Source organism: Lygodium microphyllum, chromosome 6 (assembly GCF_053477565.2).
Source record: "Lygodium microphyllum isolate KBCC chromosome 6, Lygodium_microphyllum_v1.1.10, whole genome shotgun sequence".
NCBI classification, from domain to species: domain Eukaryota; kingdom Viridiplantae; phylum Streptophyta; class Polypodiopsida; order Schizaeales; family Lygodiaceae; genus Lygodium; species Lygodium microphyllum.
Genome location: NC_141140.1, coordinates 146,724,337 through 146,731,476, shown reverse-complemented (window position 1 = coordinate 146,731,476; position 7,140 = coordinate 146,724,337).

Genomic DNA, 7,140 nt, shown 5'->3' with positions numbered 1-7,140 from the left:
AACCCCAATACACTCTCTTAGAAAACTTCCAGATCACTCATTTTTTTCCCTGTTCGAAGTGCTGTTTATTGCCTGTAAACTACAATTGTGGCGTGCACGATTTTGTCAATCCTTTTTTTTGTATTAAATCTCCAAAAAAGTTTAAAAAACCACTTTCTTTTTTTACATGACATCTTGTTCTAGAAATCTCCATAGCTTTTTAGGATATTTACAATAAGTAATATCTAAAATATGCTAGTTTTGCCCAAAAATCTAATATTTTTGGACCATCCATACTCTACACATTAACACTAGTGATTAATATGGCTCATAACTCTCATTCACGATGTAACTTCCGTGAAGGGTGGCTATAGTCCTTGTTAAAATGAAAAAAATATGAGATTACAATTCTTGATTTTTTAATAAATATTTTTAATTAAATAAAAACTATTAGTTATTATTTTTAGTTAGTTTTTACTTTAGTTAGTAACCTTACTAACTTATTAATTGACTAACTAAGTTTCAAACTAACCAACTTATTTTTAATTGCATGGAAGTATTACAATTTGCAAAGATATTATCAAGAAGTGTGAAGTCATTTTTGGACCCAATGTATCATCTAGAAACAAATTTAGGATAGTTTTATTGAATCCTAGAATGATATGAAAATGCCTTTAGTGTATAATCTTGTTAGAATAATAATACATTGTCCTTTTCTAAAACCAGTAACTTGGAAAATCAAGTTGAATAATTTGAAGGGTTGCCAAGTATGGAAAATCCAAGGACTATATTGGTCTAACTAAAACATCTAAAGATCTTTCAGATCTCCTCAAATTTAGCTATTGTTGCTATTGACCCAATTGAAGAAAAAGAGAGAAAGTTTCGTCTCAAATAAGTCAAGGCACTTGGATTCAACGCAGAAGGAACAAAGGTTGAAGTTAATGCCAAAATTGGATTGAGTAGTTGGAAGAGTACTTCTTTGCTGCATGTACTAGTTTGGCAAACCAAGCAATGATTGCACACTTAAGGTTGACAGGTGAAGCACAGCTATGATGGAAGCAGTGGTGTTGGGATAAAGCTATTTTAGAAGCCACGATGACTTGGAGCCAAATCAAGGTAGCAATCCAAGGCTAGTATTTGTCGCCTACTTACCGAACCTTAAAGATGAATGAGTTCTTTAGCTTGATGTAGCTAGGATTTTCTACAAAAAGTTACTATTCTTGTTTTGTGAATTTACAGAAGTACACTCTCCACATGTCCATGAGCCAACTAGTGGCATGATTGTGCCAAGGTTTAAATTGGCCTCTCAATGGTCGACTAGAGGTGATGAGGCCCATTGATCTAGAAGACACCTTAATGAGATTGCAGCCATTAGTGACCACCCTTCCCAAGAAATATAACAAGTTTAACATATTTTTATATCCCAAAAGGCCTTGAGTAAATTATCGACAAAGTAATAATAATCTGACCCATGCAAATCTTGCCAATACTCCACAAATTTGTAGCTACCGTAATAACAACAAAAGGAACAAAGACATTGAGCCACACTATCTACAATCAATCAAACCATTTTTAAGTTTAGTGCCCCAACATGGGAATAAACACCAAACCAATGTTCCTTTTAATCCTCCTAGAGAAGGAAATTTCAATAATCAAAGACATGGATGTGGGGCAAGGTGTGGAATTGGGCCAGAAGCTAGACATAGAGCTAGGCAAGAAGCATGATACAGAGTTAAATCCCATGTATATGTTGTTTCCATTAATGAATTGGATCCTTTCCTAGAAGAGGAGGTTGAAAGAGAATCTATTCATGCATTAGTAAATAAAAAACACATTGGGTGGGAATTTTCTATCATCCAAATTTGAGCAGAACACCAATGTACTTCTTTCCAAATCCTTATTGATTCTGGAGCTTCCCATTCATTTATTTTTCCTAAATGTGCAAGAAAACTAAAGTTAAAATTAGTAACCTCTAAGAAACTCTTGGTAGAATTAGAAAATGGAAAGGATATTGTGTCAACACAAGTAATCCATAATGTCTAGCTTCAACTAGGTGGGAAGTTGCTATATCAAAATTTATGGTCATGCTTTTAAGAGTCTACGATTGCCCATTAGGAATGGACTAGTTAGTGCCCAATCATGCAAACACAATGTGGTAAAGGGTGAGCCACATTCAAATGTTTTAAAGGAAAATGATCCAGTCATAGAGAAAAGCAAGCAAAGAAGTTAGCAAAAGCCAATCGAATCTTCAAGGGAATGAGAAAACTACTTCCAATTTATTTGATTAAACTTAATGAGGTGGAAGATACTAAGGATAAGGATAACCTCTCATGATGATTAAGTAAATATCTAGTTGTCTTTTCTAAAGGATTAACAAAATTACCTCTTAAGTAAGAAGTTGTTGGTATTTAGAGTAGAATCAATTGCAAAAAGGGGCTATATAAAATGTTAGCTCCTAAAGCAATTGAATTGAATAAGCAATTAAGTAATTGCTCGATCAAGAATTAATTCACCCTACAAACTCTCCCTAGGGTGCTCTTACTCTATTCCAAAAGAAGAAGGACAAAACCCTCAGGCTATATATCAATTACAAGGGAGTGAATTAGGTTAATATCAAGAATAAGTATCCCATTCCTCCACTAATTGGAGAGGTTGCAAGTAGTGATCTTTTCAAAATTTGATTTGAGGTTTGGATATGATCAAAGTTAAATAAAGGAAGAGGACAATCCAAAAACAACCTTCAATACTAGGTATGGTTGTTATGATTTCACTATAATGTTCTTTGGATTGACCAATGCTCTTAATACTTTCAATAGGCTTATCTAAAATATTTTCAAGCAATTTCTTATGAATTTATCATCATGTACTTTGATGATGTTCTTACCTACTCCAAGGAAGAGGAAGATCATATAGGCCATTTGCAGATTGTCCTAGAAATTCTTCATGAAAACAAGCTTTTTGCCAAAAAGAAAATGTTTGCATTCTTTAAGAGAAAAATTCTAGGATTTATTATCTCAAAGGAAGGCATATAAGTAGATATTACCATGGTCAAAGATGTCCAAGATTGGCCACTACCCAATAATGTTAGAGAACTTTGAGGATTTCTAGGCCTTTCAAGGTGGTACATGATTTTAATCAAGCGCTACTCCTTGATAGTAAGTCTCCTCACTAAACTACTCAAGAAGCAAGCAAAAAATTACATGGATGACATGTGAATGTTAGACCTTTAATAAGCTGAAGGATTGCCTTACTATTGCTCCTATTTTGATAGCATACAATAGCATACAATAGCAAGCTTTATGCTTTGAATGCCTATTGTGCCTAAATGGTGTTTTAGGTATGCTACATGTTTATGGTGATATCTAGCATTGATTTATGAGCTCAGATATGGTCATGACATGCTTTGGCACTTAGATTTGAGCTACATTTGATATACTTGAGTTTTGATTAATTTCTTTGAGCTTTTGTGCTTAGTCACTTATGCCTATTAAAGCTTTATTGGACACTTATGGCTTCTAGATGTATTTGTGATGTGCTTGGGCTTCTCAAATGCTTTGATATATATTTCGAGCTTTGCTTGTTCACTTTACATTCTAGATTTGCTTCTAACTGGAGATGCTTGTAGTTACATGGCAGAGCTTGGTTCTTTGAGACGATGGGACTCTTGGTTCATATAAATGCTCTCTTATATGCTATTGAATGCAATTACCTATGCTTATGGGTTGTTGAGAGTGAAAAAAGACTGAATTTTTGACTGATTTTTGTTGTTTTTTAGGACTAAATGATTGATTTTTGATGGATTTAGAGTGATGTATGGTTGTTAATGGAAGTATTTGAGAGTGTTTTGGATGATATTGATTATGTTTTAGAAGTTCATGATGATTCTCAGTAGAAATATGAAGCTGTGTGATGTTTTGTTGAGGTTCTGATTGGTTATGTATACCTTCTATTTTATTCTGATTTTCTTTTGTATGAAGCATGGATTGATGATTGATGAAGATTGAAATCTTTTGGAAGCTTATTGAATAGTTTTTGATAGTTTGGAATGGTTTTAGTATGAGTTATGAGGTTCTGATGACCTTCTGTAACCCTTTGTAAACTTTCTACAGAGCTTCTGTCTCTACTTTGTCTCTTCTTTGTCTCTACTCTGTAACTGTTTTGTATCTGCTCTGGTAATGTACTGTACTGTTCTGTAGATATTCTGTAAGTGTTATGTAGAAAGTATATGTGACTTTGGAAAAGTTTTCTAACTTTTGGAAAGGATGAATCTAAGTTCAAAAGAGCTAAAACAAATGGAAGAAGCAGCTGTTGAAGAGTGAAGAGAAGACTGGAGTGACAGTGACAATAGTGAGCTATGAAGAGACAATGTAGTGGCTCTGGTACCTCTTCACACCAGACATACCTCTTGGGAGGTGTATCCATGACCTAAGAAGGATTATTGAGAGTCATTATGAGAGTATTGTTGTGAGGAGATAATGTACTATTGAAAGAGAGAGAGAGAGAGCCAGAGATAGGCAATTTTATCAAAATAGTTTAACTGTATATGAGAGATTGAGAGAGAAGACTATGAAGACATTGAAGATGAATACTATGTGATTGATTTCCATTCAAGAATGGTGTATTCCTTTATGTTCCTTGTTCTATTGATGGATTTTATGAAGTTGTTGAAGATTATGGTTGATTCTATCAAATCTGCGGGGGATATTTACTATAATGTTGTGTGAAGAATTGCTGATTTCTTTATTTTGGTTATCAAAAGAATGAAATAAAAGCTTGTTGATGTTACAAGATAGATTTTCTTACAGTAGAATTCCATTTTCCTTGGTGTTCCTCTTGGGGCACCATGTTTTTGGTGCGCAGCAGGGGAAACTTGCCATCGACAAGTATTCGAAGAGGCTGAAAATAAAGGAAATGGCATTGTCAAGAAGAGGAGAATTCAATGGATGTTTGCAAAGTTCCTTCTTCCACGGAAGAGTTGGAGATTCTCATTATCAAAGCCATATTCCACAAGAAGTTCATCCCACAATGGCGGAAACATATCACCATCATGATGCATGCTCTATGTGGTGAACTGTTTCCTCTTCCTGTTGAAGCAGTAGAAACTTGCATCTTGATGGCAAGCTGTTTGGGAACAAATTGAAGAGCAGAAACATAGAGAATGACCACCCATGGAAGATTTGGCATTCATTGAGAAGTTTCCAGACATCATCAAGTGGGAGATTGTGAAGAAGCTTAAGGAGTTGTGGTCTGTGGAGGTTTACAAAAACGAGAAGGAAAAGAGTTGGAATTTGTTCGTGGATGCTCAACAACAAGATACATGGGATACTTGGTGCACTGACAATTGTCCAATTAGAAACCCACTGGAAGTTGGTAGACAGAGTGTTTTTCACAATATACACTGTTGAAACCCTCAGAAGTTGGCATTATTATAATGGCACAACAACGATCCTAAGAAGAATGAGTTTTGATACTTTCAGAACGGAATGTCTCCCCCTCTGTAGTGGTTTGGAAGCTGAATTTAGAGATGTTGAAAAGAAGGAAGTAGAGGAGATGTTAGCCAGAGAATCCCCTAGAGACTGAAGCCCTCTCTGATACTATCCTGTTGAATACAGACCAACTAGTTGGAGCCAACCTCTTGATGAATGACACAATCAAGAGGCAAGCGTTAGAACGAGTCCAGAGGTATGTGAGAAGAGAAAAGGCAAAAATCAAAGCTGAGAACGAGCTCGCAGTAGAAACCTCCTTTGACGCCCCAAAAGCACTCTTTACAGAAATCCCCATGGTGACTCAAGGTCCCCTTCCTAGTCAGATTCATCCTGGAAATATTGATGACATGCCAGCAAATGTAGTCCCATTGCCAGTTTTTAAGGGAGAGTATAATGAAGACCATGATCTTCATGTAGCAGAGTTTATGGTAGCATGTGTGGGTAACAATGCTAGAACCCCTGAGCATTGGTTAGCGATATTTTCCGTCACTTTCAAAGGTGCGACGTTTTAATGGTATGAGAGACAAGCATCATGAACTTTTGGCACATGGGACGAGGCCTTCCTCACTAAATTCAGGCGTGAAGGTTTTGAAGAGCGGATGCAAGAGGAGTTCATGAACCTAAGTCAGTCCTTTGGAGAAAGAGTAGAAGCTTATGTCTCGCGAATGGAATCCATCCTGAAGAGATGGACTAACCATCATTTGGACAAAGGTATCCAGAAAGGAGTGTTTCTTAGAGGCCTACAACCAGAAGTTTGCAAGTTCGTGGAATTGAGAAGACCATTCAATCTACAAGTTGTAGTGGAAGGTGCAAGATTGTATAACGAAGTTGAAGCAAGGCTATCAATGACTCTAGGAAGAGGAGTCTTACATCTTCCCATGCCAGTAATGGTATACCCCCCAAATGTAGTCCCACGGATAGTTCCCTACCCCATCCCCAGATGCAAACAGTGCCGTAGTATAATGCACCTAATCCACTGTGGTCACCATAGATGAAAGTGCCTCAAATGATGGTTCAACCACAACAATAGTGGCCTCAAACAGTTCCTCCAATGGCAACTCAACAACAGTGGAACCCTACCAACTAGAATCAACAACCCCAAGTCTCAACAAGAGCTCTGAATCACAACTAGAACATAGGACCTTCTGGATCGACCCAACTAGTGTATGCAGTGATTACAGAAGCTTCCCAAAACCCTACTACAAGCACTTCAGGAGGTGAAAATCTGAAGGACTACCTATCCAACTCGATTGTAAGTATCAAGAAAGAGCTTCTAGATGTGATTACAGAGCAGCTACAGATACTGAAGGTGAATACCGCCAATATATTCACTCCTGTGGGAGCTGGAAGAGATATGATGCGCTCTAATACATGGTGCAAAAAGTGTCATCAAGCAGGACATTTAGCCACTGAATGTACCCGAAAACCAACCATTCCTGGAGCCTTATGTTCCTACTGTTTGCAGATGAACCATACAGAGGATATTTGCTCTCTGAAAGAGATGTATGAATGAAGACAGAAGGATGAAAATGTAAGATTCAACTTGCTAGAATCCAAAATGAAAACATAGGATATTGAACCAAAGCCTAGAGAATTTGGTCCTAATTTTGGTCCAAGGAGGTTTCCCTCTCAAAGTTATAGAGAACGACAGTCTGGAAGATCAGAGGTGGAATGT